A 16,526-nucleotide genomic window follows, 5' to 3' on the forward strand; every position below is an offset into this window, starting at 1 on the left:
TGTTTTGTGAGGTGTGTGGGCGTCCTAGATCAAAACAACTGACATGTTCGTGTTCGTGAGAGTCTCACCTTTCCACAGAAGGGTCAGATCAGTGTGTAACCCAAACTGTCGGGACGCTACAGACAGAAGTCGGCAGATCGGCTGTACCCGACTTCAGACGAGTCCTAAGAGGCTTGTGGGGGGTCGTAAGAGCAGTCTCATCTTTCTAGAGGGGCACAAGTTTGTGGTTTTCGGGATGTCTCATGGTCTGACAAACACCACTATAGCTCTGTCACCTTTCACAGCAGATGAGGAAGTGTAACATAAGCAGATGAGGAAGTGTGACATAAGCAGATGAGGAAGTGCGACATAGTCAGATGAGGAAGTGTGACATAGGCAGATGAGGAAGTGTGACATGGGCAGATGAGGAAGTGTGACATAGTCAGATGAGGAAGTGTGACATGGGCAGATGAGGAAGTGTGACATAAGCAGATGAGGAAGTGCGACATAGTCAGATGAAGAAGTGTGACATAGGCAGATGAGGAAGTGTGACATGGGCAGATGAGGAAGTGTGACATAGGCAAATGAGGAAGTGTGACATAAGCAGATGAGGAAGTGCGACATAGTCAGATGAGGAAGTGTGACATAGGCAGATGAGGAAGTGTGACATGGGCAGATGAGGAAGTGTGACATAGGCAAATGAGGAAGTGTGACAAAACAGATGAGGAAGTGTGACATAAGCAGATGAGGAAGTGTGACATAAGCAGATGAGGAAGTGTGACATAAGCAGATGAGGAAGTGCGACATAGGCAGATGAGGAAGTGTGACATAGGCAGATGAGGAAGTGTGACATAGGCAGATGAGGAAGTGTGACATAGGCAGATGAGGAAGTTCGACATAGGCAGATGAGGAAGTGCGATGTTTTGAAACTTCTGTATGTGTGATGTCTACTGTTAATTTTTATTGTTTATTTCACTTTATATATTATCTACCTTACTTGCTTTGGCAATGTTAACACATGTTTCCCATGCCAATAAAGCCCTTGAATTGAATTGAATTGAGAGAGATAAAGGAGAGAGAGAGAGAGCGAGAGAGAGAGGGAGAGAGTGAGAGAGAGGGAGAGAGTGGGAGAGAGAGAGAGATAGAGAGAGAGAGAGGGGGAGAGAGAGAGGGAGAGATAGATATAGGGAGATAGAGGAGAGAGAGAGAGAGAGAGAGAGAAGGAGAGAGAGAGAGATAGAGGAGAGAGAGAGAGAGAGAGAGAGAGAGTGAAGGAGAGAGAGAGAGAGAGAGAGAGAGAGAGAGAGAGCGAGAGAGTGAAGGAGAGAGAGAGAGAGAAGGAGAGAGAGAGAGAAGGAGAGAGAGAGAGCGAGAGAGAGAGAGAGAGAGAGAGAGAGAGGTGTTGAAGGTATCCTCAATGAAATTATAAAATATACAGACCACAAATTCCAGTTGGCTAAACTTAAACTCTTTAACATCGTCCTTAGCTCTGGCAGCTTCCCCAATATTTGGAATCAAGGACCGATCACCTCAATCCACAAAAGTGTAGGCAAATTTGACCCCAATAACTACCGTGGGAAACGCATCAACAGTAACCTTGGGAAAATCCTCTTCATTATCAGTAACAGCAGACTCCTACATTTCCTCAGTGAAGACAATGTACTGAGCACACTTCAAATTGGCTCTTTACCAAATTACCGTACGACAGACCACGTATTCACCCTGCACACCCTAATTAATAAACAAACAAACAAACAAGCTTTTGACTCAATTTGACATGAGGGTCTTCTATACAAACTGATGGAAAGTGGTGTTGGGGGGAAAAACACACCACGTTATATAATACATGTACACAAACAACAAGTGTGGTGGTTAAAATGGGCCAAGCTTCACCTTCCAACAGGACAACGACCCTAAGCACACAGCCAAGACAGCGCAGGAGTGGCTTCGGGACATGTCTCTGAATGTCCTTGAGTGGCCCAGCCAGAGCCTGGACTTGAACCAGATCGAACATCTCTGGAGAGACCAGAAAATAGCTGTGCAGCAAGGCTCCCTCCATCCATCCTGACAGAGCTTGAGAGGATCTGCAGAGAACAAAGGGAGAAACTCCCCAAATAGAGGTGTGCCAAGTGTGTAGCGTCATAGTCAAGAAGACTCAATGCTGTAATCGCTGCCAAAGGTGCTTCAACAAAGTACTGAGTAAAGGGTCTGAATACGTATGTAAATGTGATATTATTATTTTTAATAAATTAACAAAACACTCCAAAAACAATTTTGGGGCTTTTTTATTTTGGGGTATTTTGTGTAGATTGATGAGGGGGGGGGGCAATTTAATACATTTTAGAATAAGACTGTTACCTAACAAAATGTAGAAAAGTTAAGGGGTTTGAATACCTTCCACTGTACATGGCCATACTATGACATTTGAAACGTGACAGAGAGAGAGAGAGAGAGAGAGAGAGAGAGAGAGAGAGAGACAGAGAGAGAGAGAGAGACAGAGAGAGAGAGAGAGAGAGAGAGAGAGAGAGAGAGAGAGAGAGAGAGAGAGACAGAGAGAGAGAGAGAGACAGAGAGAGAGAGAGAGAGAGAGAGAGAGACAGAGAGAGAGAGAGACAGAGAGAGAGAGAGAGAGAGAGAGAGACAGAGAGAGAGAGAGAGACAGAGAGAGAGAGAGAGAGAGAGAGACAGAGAGAGAGAGAGAGAGAGAGAGAGAGAGACAGAGAGACCATTTGCTCATCAGGTGTTTTATTTCACGCTCAATTTAAGACCAGCGGGAAGCAATATTGTAACTCCCATTCATTCACCCCGATTCTCCCTCTGTCTCTGTCCCCCTCTTTCTGTCTCTCTCTCACGCTCCCTCTCTCTCCCCCCTACTCTATCTCCATCCCTCTCGCCCTCTATTTCTCTGTTACCCTACCACTCTGTCTCTCTCTCACGCTCCATCTCTCTCCCCCTTCATCTCTGCTTCCTTTCACACACCCACACACACATACACTCCCCACCCCACTCCCACCCCATCTCCTCCCCCTCTCCCCCTCTCCGTGTAGAGAATTAGGATCACTAATGCAGAGACGCTCTGTCCTCATTGTGTTTACATTTACATTTAAGTCATTTAGCAGACGCTCTTATCCAGAGCGACTTACAAATTGGTGAATTCACCTTCTGACATCAGTGGAACAGCCACTTGACCTACGTTACATCTAACTAATCAGTCTTCAGCCAAACAACCTTCAACATCAAACAATACTGTCAAACAGGAGGGAGAGCTACCTGCTAGATTACACCTTACTGAGACACTCTGAGACACTTTACTGAGACACTTTACTTTACCGAGACACTCTGAGACACTTTACTGAGACACTTTACTGAGACACTTTACTTTACTGAGACACTTTACTAAGACACTTTACTTTACAGAGACACTTTACTTTACTGAGACACTTTACTGAGACACTTTACTGAGACACTTTACTGAGACACTTTACTGAGACACTCTGAGACACTTTACTGAGACACTCTACTGAGACACTTTACTGAGACACTTTACTGAGACACTATACTGAGACACTTTACTGAGGCACTCTACTGAGACACTTTACTGAGACACTTTACTGAGACACGTTACTGAGACACTTTACTGAGACACTTTACTGAGACACTTTACTGAGACACTTTACTGAGACACTTTACTGAGACACTTTATTGAGACACTTTACTGAGACACAAAACCTTACGCCTCATAAACACACACACACACACACACACACACACACACACACACACACACACACACACACACACACACACACACACACACACACACACACACACACACACACACACACACACACACACACACACACACACACACACAGATGATACTGGGACTTGAACAGAAAGGTTCATTTTACAAGTCACACAAAGGCTCTAACTCCCTCTGTGACCTTCAGTCAGTGTTCGGAAGTGGGATGGATTTGACGGAGCGTGAGGGAACAGTACATTGAGGAAGCTGGGGGAGGGGGGGGGGGGCACTGTTTCTTGCCTCCAGCGGGAAGCAATATTGTAACTCCCATTCACCCCGATTCTCCCTCCCTCCCTCTGTCTCTGTCCCCCTCTTTCTGTCTTTCTCTCACGCTCCCTCTCTCTCCCCCCTACTCTCTCTGCATCCCTCTGAGGAAGCTGGTAAGATTTGACGGAGCGTGAGGGAACAGTATGTTGAGAAGCTGGTAAGATTTGACAGAGTGTGAGGGAACAGTATATTGAGAAGCTGGTCAGATGTACGGAGCTTGGGCGAACAGTACAATGAGGAAGCTGGTGAGTTTTGACAGAGTGTGAGGGAACAGTATATTGAGGAAGCTGGTAAGATTTGACAGAGCTCGAGGGAACAGTGTATTGAGAAGCTGGTCAGATGTACGGAGCTTGGGCGAACAGTACAATGAGGAAGCTGGTGAGTTTTGACAGAGTGTGAGGGAACAGTATATTGAGGAAGCTGGTAAGATTTGACAGAGCTTGAGGGAACAGTATATTGAGAAGCTGGTAAGATTTGACAGAGCTTGAGGGAACAGTATATTGAGAAGCTGGTCAGATTTGACAGAGCTTGAGGGAACAGTATATTGAGAAGCTGGTCAGATTTGACAGAGCTTGAGGGAACAGTATATTGAGAAGCTGGTCAGATTTGACAGAGTTTGAGGGAACAGTACAATGAGGAAGCTGGTAAGCATGGATCCTGGCTCTCCCTCTGTCGTTTTCTAGCATTCATCCTGCCGTTGTGACATAGGGTTTCCTATCTTTGGTCTCTCCACATCGTCAATTAACTACCTGTTACTATAATTTAATTATGCCAATGTGCTTTCATCAATTGAAAGCCCTTAATCTATTTCATGAGAATTTGTAAGATTTCTTGTTTGCATAAAATAGACGCAGACCAGTCTTTAAATAATAGGTAATAGAATTTATTCTCGGAGCGCGCTCCCACTTAATCACGTGCAGCAGTTTATATACAGATCATGACGTCATTTCTCTGCTTTAACAGAATCCCCTCCTCTCGACCGGGACAAAGTGAGTGTCACAGTCTTCCTCCTCTTGTCACGCCTTGGTCTTAGTATTGTGTGTTTTAGTTTATTAGTTAGTCAGACCAGGGTGTGACATGGGGTTATTATGTATTGTATTTCCGTATTGGGGTTTGTAGTGTTTGGGATTGTAGTTGATTAGGGGTGTGTGTGTTAATTAGGTTGGCTGCCTGAGGCGGTTCTCAATCAGAGTCAGGTGCTTCTCGTTGTCGCTGATTGGGAATCGTATTTAGGTAGCCTGATTTCGCTTTGCATTTCGTGGGTGATTGTTCCTGTCTCTGTGTAGGTAGCACCAGTCAGGCTGTATTAGGTTTCGTTCTGTTTGTTGTTTTCTTGTATTTATTTAGTTATTCGTGTATAGTTCGTTCGTTTTGTCTTTATAATAAGCATGAGTAACTTACACGCTGCATTTCGGTCCGACTCTCCTTCAACTAAACAAGAACACCGTTACAGAATCACCCATCAAACACGGACCGAGCAGCGTGTCAACAGGCAGGAGCAGCGCAAAGAAGAGCCGCGCAAAGAGGAGCCTCGTTTTAAGGATTTCTGGACATGGGAGGAAATCCTGGACGGAAGAGGACCCTGGGCTAAACCAGAAGAGTGTAGCCGCCCTAAAGCGCAGCAGGCGAAGAGTAAACAGGAGCAGCGTGTCTACAGGCAGGAGCAGCGCAAACAGGAGCTTCACGAGAAACAACAGAAGCAGCTTCAGTGGGAGAGGCTACACCATTTGGAGAATTGGACATGGGAGGAGGAACTGGACGGAAAAGGACCCTGGGCTCAGCCTGGTGAATATCGCCGCCCCAAGGAGGAATTAGAAGCGGCTAAAGCGGAGAGACGCAAATATGAGGAGGCAGCACGGCGGCGATGTGGATGGAAGCCCGAAAAGCAGCCCCAAAATTTTTTTGGGGGGCTATCAGGGGAGTGGCTGAGTCAGGAGACAGACCTGAGTCAACTCTCCCTGTTTATTGTGAAGAGCCAAGGAGGAGGTCAGAACCAGTGTTGGAGGTGAGCGAAGCAGAGACTGTGAAGGAGTTAATGGGGAAATTGGAGGAGAGTTTAATGAGGGAGTTGCTAGTTTGGTGCTTTAGATATAATATTCGGCCGACGGAGCGTGTCGGGGATTTGATGGCACCTGGGTCAGCACTCCATACTAGTCCTGAGGTGCGTGTTAGTCGGCTGGTGGAAAGTGTGCCAGCCTCACGCACTAAGCCTCCTGAGTACCAGCCTAGCCTTGCACGTCCTGTGCCAGTCCTGCATTCAGGCTCTCCAGTACTCCTTCACGGTCCAGTCCATCCTGTGCCACCTTCACACACCAGTCCTCCGGTAGTAGCTCCTCACACCAGGCTTCCTGTGCCTGTCCTTTATCCAGAACCACCTCCACACCCCAGCCCTCCAGTAGCAGCTCCCCGCACTAGGCTTCCTGTGCGTGTCCTCGGCCCAATACCACCAGTGCCAGCACCACGCATCAGGCCTACAGTGCGCCTCGCCTGTTCAGCGCAGCCAGCGCTTTCTCCCTCTCCTGCTCTGTCGGAGTCTCCCGTCTGTTCAGCGGTTTTAGAGCCTTCCTCCTCTACAGCGCTGCCGGAGCCTCCTATTTGTATAGAGCAGCCTGAGCTGCCAGTCTGCATTGAGCAGCCAGAGCTGTCAGTTTGTATAGAGCAGCCTGAGCTGTCAGTCTACATTGAGCAGCCAGAGCTGTCAGTTTGCATAGAGCAGCCTGAGCTGCTAGTCTGCATGGAGCAGCTAGTCTGCATGGAGCAGCCAGAGCTGCCAGTCTGCAAAGAGCTGCCAGTCTGCATGGAGTTGCCAGTCTGCAAAGAGCTGCCAGTCTCCATGAAGCCGCCAGAGCTGTCAGTCAGTATGGAGCAGCCAGAGCCGCCAGTCAGCATGGAGCAGCCAGAGCCGTCAGTCAGCATGAAGCAGCCAGATCTGCCAGTCAGCCAGACTCTTCCAGATCTGCCAGTCAACCAGACTCTTCCAGATCTGCCAGTCAACCAGACTCTTCCAGATCTTCCAGTCAGCCAGACTCTTCCAGTCAGCCAGACTCTTCCAGTCAGCCAGACTCTTCCAGATCTGCCAGTCGACCAGACTCTTCCAGATCTGCCAGTCAGCCAGACTCTTCCAGATCTGCCAGTCAGCCAGACTCTTCCAGTCAGCCAGACTCTTCCAGTCAGCCAGACTCTTCCAGATCTGCCAGTCGACCAGACTCTTCCAGATCTGCCAGTCAGCCAGACTCTTCCAGATCTGCCTGTCAGCCAGACTCTTCCAGATCTGCCAGTCAACCAGACTCTTCCAGATCTGCCAGTCAACCAGACTCTTCCTGATCTGCCAGTCAACCAGACTCTTCCAGATCTGCCAGTCAACCAGACTCTTCCAGATCTGCCAGTCAACCAGACTCTTCCAGGTCTGCCAGTCAGCCAGACTCTTCCAGATCTGCCAGTCAGCCAGACTCTTCCAGATCTGCCAGTCAACCAGACTCTTCCAGATCTGACAGTCAACCAGACCCTTCCAGATCCGCCAGTCAGCCAGGATCTGCCAGATCTGCTAGTCAGCCAGGATCCTCCAGTCAGCCAGGATCTGCCAGATCTGCATGTCAGCCAGGATCCGCCAGTCAGCCAGGATCTGCCAGATCTGCTAGTCAGCCAGGATCCGCCAGTCGGCCAGGATCCGCCAGTCGGCCGGGATCCGCCAGTCGGCCAGGATCCGCCAGTCGGCCAGGATCCGCCAGTCAGCCAGGATCCGCCAGTCAGCCAGGATCTGCCGGATTCAACTTCCTGGCTGGGCTTCATCTCAGTACTGGGCTTTTTCTCAGTGCTGGGCTGCCTCTCAGTGCTGAGCTGCCCCTCTGTCCCGAGCTGCCCCTCTGTCCCGAGCTGCCCCTCTGTCCCGAGCTGCCAGATCTGCCTGTCAGCCAGGATCCGCCAGTCAGCCAGGATCTGCCAGATCTGCTAGTCAGCCAGGATCCGCCAGTCGGCCAGGATCCGCCAGTCGGCCGGGATCCGCCAGTCGGCCAGGATCCGCCAGTCGGCCAGGATCCGCCAGTCAGCCAGGATCCGCCAGTCAGCCAGGATCTGCCGGATTCAACTTCCTGGCTGGGCTTCATCTCAGTACTGGGCTTTTTCTCAGTGCTGGGCTGCCTCTCAGTGCTGAGCTGCCCCTCTGTCCCGACCTGCCCCTCTGTCCCGAGCTGCCCCTCTGTCCCGAGCTGCCCCTCTGTCCCGAGCTGTCCCTCAGTCCCGAGCTGTCCCTCAGTCCCGAGCTGTCCCTCAGTCCCGAGCTGTCCCTCAGTCCCGAGCTGCCTCAGTCCCGAGCTGCCCCTCAGTCACGAGCTGCTCTTCTATTATGTAGGGTTCTGGGTGAGGACTATTCGGCCATGGTCGGCGGTTAGGGTGGATTATCCATGGACGCGAAGGGGAGGAACATTGACATTTATGAAGTGGGGTCCACGTCCGGAGCCGGAACCGCCACCATGGACAGACGCCCACCCGGACCCTCCCTATGGTTTTGAGGTGCGTTCGGGAGTCCGCACCTTAGGGGGGGGTTCTGTCACGCCTTGGTCTTAGTATTGTGTGTTTTAGTTTATTAGTTAGTCAGACCAGGGTGTGACATGGGGTTATTATGTATTGTATTTTCGTATTGGGGTTTGTAGTGTTTGGGATTGTAGTTGATTAGGGGTGTGTGTGTTAATTAGGTTGGCTGCCTGAGGCGGTTCTCAATCAGAGTCAGGTGCTTCTCGTTGTCGCTGATTGGGAACCGTATTTAGGTAGCCTGATTTCGCTTTGCATTTTGTGGGTGATTGTTCCTGTCTCTGTGTAGGTAGCACCAGTCAGGCTGTATTAGGTTTCGTTCTGTTTGTTGTTTTCTTGTATTTATTTAGTTATTCGTGTATAGTTCGTTCGTTTTGTCTTTATAATAAACATGAGTAACTTACACGCTGCATTTCGGTCCGACTCTCCTTCAACTAAACAAGAACACCGTTACACCTCTTCATCTGAAGAGGAGAGGCGAGAAGGATCAGAGGACCAATATGCGGCGTGGTATGTGTTCATAGTGAATTTTAATAAAGAGAACACTGAACACTATACAAAAGAGTAACAAAAAAACAATCAACTAAATACGACCGTGAAGCTACAAATGAGACCTGTGCTGACACAAGCCACTAACATAGACAATCACCCACAAACAAATAGTGCAACCCAGGCTACCAAAGTATGATTCTCAATCAGAGACAACTAATGACACCTGCCTCTGATTGAGAAGCATCGAAAATCCCAAATCATAGAAAATCAAACATAGACTGCCCACCCAACTCACGCCCTGACCATACTAAATAATGACAAAACAAAGGAAATAAAGGTCAGAACGTGACAGTGAGGTGAAAAGTTCATTCTAACTTACTAACACACTCCCAGATAACTTTTGACCCCTCAACATTATCGATCACCACTGAACTGACAGTTATAATTAACAGAAAACCTAGGAATGCACTCACTGCCTTATCTAAAAAGCCCAGAGCTAAGTTTCAGTTGCGTCAACCATAGGCTAACGACCTTATGTGTTTACACAGTCCACAACCCATTTGTTCCTGCCTAGTTGGGATGGTGTTCATTGACTTTTATTACTCCTTGTCCGTGTCACACAATCCCTTCTTATGAACTCATATTGTCAATCACTTATAGAACAAAGTATAAGTTTACCTAGTTACAATTCTATTTAAAATGGGGATATTGTTTATTCATTTATCCAAAATAAATTCAACACTACCATGGTTCAACCACACCAAGACAGTTGTGAAGAGGGTACGACAACACCTTTCCCCCTCAGGAGACTGAAAAGATTTGGCATGGGTCCCTGTAACGGTTCTCGTCTGGTGAAGGTGAAGCGGACCAAAATGCAGCGTGGTGGTTATTCATGTTCTTTAATGAAAAAAAGGAACTCGACATGAAATAACTAACTATACAAAAACAACAAAACGGACCGTGAAAACCTATACAGCCTATCTGGTGACAACAAACACAGAGACAGGAACAATCACCCACAAACACACAGTGAAACCCAGGCTACCTAAATATTGTTCCCAATCAGAGACAATGACTAACACCTGCCTCTGATTGAGAACCATATCAGGCCAGACATAGAAATAGACAAACTAGACATCCAACATAGAATGCCCACTCAGATCACACCCTGACCAACCAAAACATAGAAACACACAAAGTAAACTATGGTCAGGGTGTGACAGTACACAAATCCTCAAAAAGTTGTTGTTGTGTCATTTCAGTGTGTTACTTTTTTATTACATTTTATTACTTTAGTATATTTAGAAATTATTTTCTAAACTCTATTTCTTGAACTGCGTTGTTGGTTAAGGGCTTGTAAGTAAGCATTTCCCTGTAAGGTCTACTACACTTGTTGTATTCAGGTGTATGTGACAAATAAAATATGATTTGTATTTGATTTGCTACTTCGAGGGAAGGAACTATTGCCGAGGTATAACCCATTAAACATAGCCTTGTTAAACCTAGTCTACTGCCCAGGACAGCCTTGGTACATTAGATCCTTGCCCAGCGCACAACTGGTCCTTAATACCTGCTTTCCTCCCACCCTGTTCCCGGTATAGCATGGCACCTAGTTCATAGTATAAATGAATAGTCAAGCGTAGGTCAGTATTAGCCTAGAACACAGCTCTGCATCGTCTAGTATAGTCTATATCCTAGAACAAAGCTCTGCATCGTCTAGTATAGTCTATATCCTAGAACAAAGCTCTGCATCGTCTAGTATAGTCTATATCCTAGAACACAGCTCAACATCGTCTAGAATAGTCTAGTATAGTCTATATCACAGAACACAGCTCAGCATCGTCTAGTATACTCTATATCCTAGAACACAGCATAGCATCGTCTAGTATAGTCTATATCCTAGAACACAGCTCAGCATCGTCTAGTATAGTCTAGTATAGTCTGTATCCCAGAACACAGCTCAGCATCGTCTAGTATAGTCTAGTATAGTCTGTATCCCAGAACACAGCTCAGCATCGTCTAGTATAGTCTATATCCTAGAACACAGCTCAGCATCGTCTGGTATAGTCTAGTATAGTCTAGTATAGTCTGTATCCCAGAACACAGCTCAGCATCGTCTAGTATAGTCTATATCCTAGAACACAGCTCAGCATCATCTAGTATAGTCTATATCCTAGAACACAGCTCAGCATCGTCTAGTATAGTCTAGTATAGTCTATATCACAGAACACAGCTCAGCATCGTCTAGTATAGTCTATATCCTAGAACACAGCATAGCATCGTCTAGTATAGTCTATATCCTAAAACACAGCTCAGCATCATCTAGTATAGTCTAGTATAGTCTATATACCAGAACACAGCTCAGCATCGTCTAGTATGGTCTATATCCTAGAACACAGCTCAGCATCGTCTAGTATAGTCTATATCCTAGAACACAGCTCAGCATCGTCTAGTATAGTCTATATCCTAGAACACAGCTCTGCATCGTCTAGTATAGTCTAGTATAGTCTATATCCCAGAACACAGCTCAGCATCGTCTAGTCTAGTCTATATCCTAGAACACAGCTCAGCATCGTCTAGTATAGTCTAGTATAGTCTATATCCCAGAACACAGCTCAGCATCGTCTAGTATAGTCTATATCCTAGAACACAGCTCAGCATCGTCTAGAATAGTCTAGTATAGTCTATATCCTAGAACACAGCTCAGCATCGTCTAGTATAGTCTATATCCTAGAACACAGCTCAGCATCGTCTAGTATAGTCTATATCCTAGAACACAGCTCTGCATCGTCTAGTATAGTCTATATCCTAGAACACAGCTCTGCATCGTCTAGTATAGTCTAGTATAGTCTATATCCCAGAACACAGCTCAGCATCGTCTAGTATAGTCTATATCCTAGAACACAGCTCAGCATCGTCTAGTATAGTCTATATCCTAGAACACAGCTCTGCATCGTCTAGTATAGTCTATATCCTAGAACACAGCTCAGCATCATCTAGTATAGTCTATATCCTAGATCACAGCTCAGCATCGTCTAGTATAGTCTATATCCTAGAACACAGCTCAGCATCATCTAGTATAGTCTATATCCTAGAACACAGCCCAGCATTGTCTAGTATAGTCTATATCCTAGAACACAGCTCAGCATCGTCTAGTATAGTCTATATCCTAGAACACAGCTCTGCATCGTCTAGTATAGTCTAGTATAGTCTTTATCCTAGAACACAGCTCAGCATCATCTAGTATAGTCTATATCCTAGATCACAGCTCAGCATCGTCTAGTATAGTCTATATCCTAGAACACAGCTCAGCATCATCTAGTATAGTCTATATCCTAGAACACAGCTCAGCATCGTCTAGTATAGTCTATATCCTAGAACACAGCTCTGCATCGTCTAGAATAGTCTAGTATAGTCTTTATCCTAGAACACAGCTCAGCATCATCTAGTATAGTCTATATCCTAGAACACAGCTCAGCATCGTCTAGTATAGTCTATATCCCAGAACACAGCTCAGCATCGTCTAGTATAGTCTATATCCTAGAACACAGCTCAGCATCGTCTAGTATAGTCTATATCCTAGAACACAGCTCAGCATCGTCTAGTATAGTCTATATCCCAGAACACAGCTCAGCATCGTCTAGTATAGTCTATATCCTAGAACACAGCTCAGCATCGTCTAGTATAGTCTATATCCTAGAACACAGCTCTGCATCGTCTAGTATAGTCTATATCCTAGAACACAGCTCAGCATCATCTAGTATAGTCTATATCCTAGATCACAGCTCAGCATCGTCTAGTATAGTCTATATCCTAGAACACAGCTCAGCATCATCTAGTATAGTCTATATCCTAGAACACAGCCCAGCATTGTCTAGTATAGTCTATATCCTAGAACACAGCTCAGCATCGTCTAGTATAGTCTAGTATAGTCTTTATTCTAGAACACAGCTCAGCATCATCTAGTATAGTCTATATCCTAGATCACAGCTCAGCATCGTCTAGTATAGTCTATATCCTAGAACACAGCTCAGCATCGTCTAGTATAGTCTATATCCTAGAACACAGCTCTGCATCGTCTAGTATAGTCTAGTATAGTCTTTATCCTAGAACACAGCTCAGCATCGTCTAGTATAGTCTATATCCTAGAACACAGCTCAGCATCGTCTAGTATAGTCTATATCCCAGAACACAGCTCAGCATCGTCTAGTATAGTCTATATCCTAGAACACAGCTCAGCATCGTCTAGTATAGTCTATATTCTAGAACACATCTCAGCATCGTCTAGTATAGTCTATGTCCTAGAACACAGCTCAGCATCGTCTAGTATAGTCTATGTCCTAGAACACAGCTCAGCATCGTCTAGTATAGTCTATATCCCAGAACAGACAGGTCACATTGGATTTAATCTTGCCCAGCAAAGGCAAGCGAAGCTTGGCATAGTTAACATACATAGCAGTAATCACCTGGTATAATCTAGGTAACAGCCCAGTAACAGCCCAGTCACACAGCCCAGTAACAGCCCAGTAACAGCCCAGTAACAGCCCAGTCACACAGCCCAGTAACAGCCCAGCAACAGCCCAGTAACACAGCCCAGTAACAGCCCAGCAACAGCCCAGTAACACAGCCCAGTAACAGCCCAGTAACAGCCCAATCACAGCCCAGTCACAGCCAAGTAACAGCCCAGTCACAGCCCAGTAACAGCCAAGTCACACAGCCCAGTAACACAGCCCAGGAACAGCCCAGTAACCGCCCAGTCACACAGCCCAGGAACAGCCCAGTAACACAGCCCAGTAACAGCCCAGTCACACAGCCCAGTAACAGCCCAGTAACAGTCCAGTCACACAGCCCAGTAACAGCCCAGTCACACAGCCCAGTAACAGCCCAGTAACAGTCCAGTCACAAAGCCCAGTAACAGCCCAGTCACACAGCCCAGTCACAGCCCAGTCACACAGCCCAGTAACAGCCCAGTCACACAGCCCAGTAACAGCCCAGTAACAGTCCAGTCACACAGCCCAGTAACAGCCCAGTAACAGCCACACAGCCCAGTAACAGTCCAGTCACACAGCCCAGTCACACAGCCCAGTAACAGCCCAGTCACACAGCCCAGTAACAGCCCAGTAACAGTCCAGTCACACAGCCCAGTCACAGCCCAGTCACACAGCCCAGTAGCAGCCCAAACACAGCCCAGTCACAGCCAAGTAACAGCCCAGTAACAGCCCAGTAACAGCCCAGTCACACAGCCCAGTAACAGCCCAGTAACAGCCCAATCACAGCCCAGTGACAGCCAATATCAGCCCAGTCACAGCCCAGTAACAGCCCAATCACAACTCAGTCACAGCCAAGTAACAGCCCAGTCACAGCCCAGTAACAGCCCAGTCACAGCCCAGTAACAGCCAAGTCACACAGCCCAGTCACAGCCCAGTAACAGCCCAGTCACACAGCCCAGTAACAGCCCAGTAACACAGCCCAGTAACAGCCCAGTCACACAGCCCAGTCACAGCCCAGTAACAGCCCAGTCACACAGCCCAGTAACAGCCCAGTCACACAGCCCAGTCACAGCCCAGTAACAGCCCAGTCACACAGCCCAGTCACACAGCCCAGTAACAGCCCAGTAACAGTCCAGTCACACAGCCCAGTAACAGCCCAGTAACAGCCAAGTAACAAAGCCCAGTAACAGCCCAGTCACACAGCCCAGTAACAGCCCAGTCACAGCCCAGTAACAGCCCAGTAACAGTCCAGTCACACAGCCCAGTAACAGCCCAGTCACAGCCCAGTAACAGCCCAGTAACAGCCCAGTCACAGCCCAGTAACAGCCCAGTAACAGTCCAGTCACACAGCCCAGTCACAGCCCAGTCACAGCCAAGTAACAGCCCAATCACAACTCAGTCACAGCCCAGTAACAGCCCAATCACAACTCAGTCACAGCCAAGTAACAGCCCAGTCACAGCCAAGTCACACAGCCCAGTAACAGCCCAGTCACAGCCCAGTCACAGCCAAGTCACACAGCCCAGTAACAGCCCAGTCACAGCCCAGTCACAGCCAAGTAAAAGCCCAGTCACAGCCCAGTAACAGCCCAGTCACAGCCAAGTAAAAGCCCAGTCACAGCCCAGTCACAGCCCAGTCACAGCCCAGTCAAAGCCCAGTCACAGCCAAGTAACAGCCCAGTCACAGCCCAGTAACAGCCCAGTAACAGCCCAGTCACAGCCCAATCACAGCTCAGTCACAGCCAAGTAACAGCCCAGTCACACAGCCCAGTAACAGCCCAGTCACAGCCAAGTAACAGCCCAGTCACAGCCCAGTAACAGCCCAATCACAGCTCAGTCACAGCCAAGTAACAGCCCAGTCACAGCCCAGTCACAGCCCAGTCACAGCCCAGTAACAGCCCAGTAACAGCCCAGTAACAGCCCAGTCACAGCCCAGTCACAGCCAAGTCACACAGCCCAGTAACAGCCCAGTCACAGCCCAGTCACACAGCCCAGTAACAGCCCAGTCACAGCCCAGTCACACAGCCCAGTAACAGCCCAGTCACAGCCCAGTCACACAGCCCAGTCACAGCCCAGTCACACAGCCCAGTAACAGCCCAGTCACAGCCCAGTCACACAGCCCAGTCACAGCCCAGTCACACAGCCCAGTAACAGCCCAGTCACAGCCCAGTCACACAGCCCAGTAACAGCCCAGTAACAGCCCAGTCACACAGCCCAGTCACAGCCCAGTCACAGCCCAGTCACAGCCCAGTCACAGCCCAGTCACACAGCCCAGTAACAGCCCAGTCACACAGCCCAGTAACAGCCCAGTAACAGCCCAGTCACACAGCCCAGTAACAGCCCAGTCACAGCCCAGTAACAGCCCAGTAACAGCCCAGTCACAGCCCAGTCACAGCCCAGTCACAGCCCAGTCACAGCCCAGTAACAGCCCAGTCACAGCCCAGTCACAGCCCAGTCACAGCCCAGTAACAGCCCAGTAACAGCCCAGTCACAGCCCAGTCACAGCCCAGTCACAGCCCAGTAACACAGCCCAGTCACAGCCCAGTCACAGCCCAGTAACAGCCCAGTAACAGCCCAGTAACAGCCCAGTAACAGCCCAGTCACAGCCCAGTCACAGCCCAGTAACAGCCCAGTTACAGCCCAGTCACAGCCCAGTTACAGCCCAGTCACAGCCCAGTAACAGCCCAGTCACAGCCCAGTCACAGCCCAGTCACAGCCCAGTCACAGCCCAGTAACAGCCCAGTCACAGCCCAGTAACAGCCCAGTAACAGCCCAGTCACACAGCCCAGTCACAGCCCAGTAACAGCCCAGTCACAGCCCAGTCACACAGCCCAGTAACAGCCCAGTCACAGCCCAGTAACAGCCCAGTAACAGCCCAGTCACAGCCCAGTAACAGCCCAGTAACAGCCCAGACACAGCCCAGTAACAGCCCAGACACAGCCCAGTAACAGCCCAGTAACAGCCCAGTAACA

Source organism: Oncorhynchus masou, unplaced genomic scaffold (genome assembly GCF_036934945.1).
Source record: "Oncorhynchus masou masou isolate Uvic2021 unplaced genomic scaffold, UVic_Omas_1.1 unplaced_scaffold_1373, whole genome shotgun sequence".
Classification (NCBI taxonomy): Eukaryota; Metazoa; Chordata; class Actinopteri; order Salmoniformes; family Salmonidae; genus Oncorhynchus; species Oncorhynchus masou.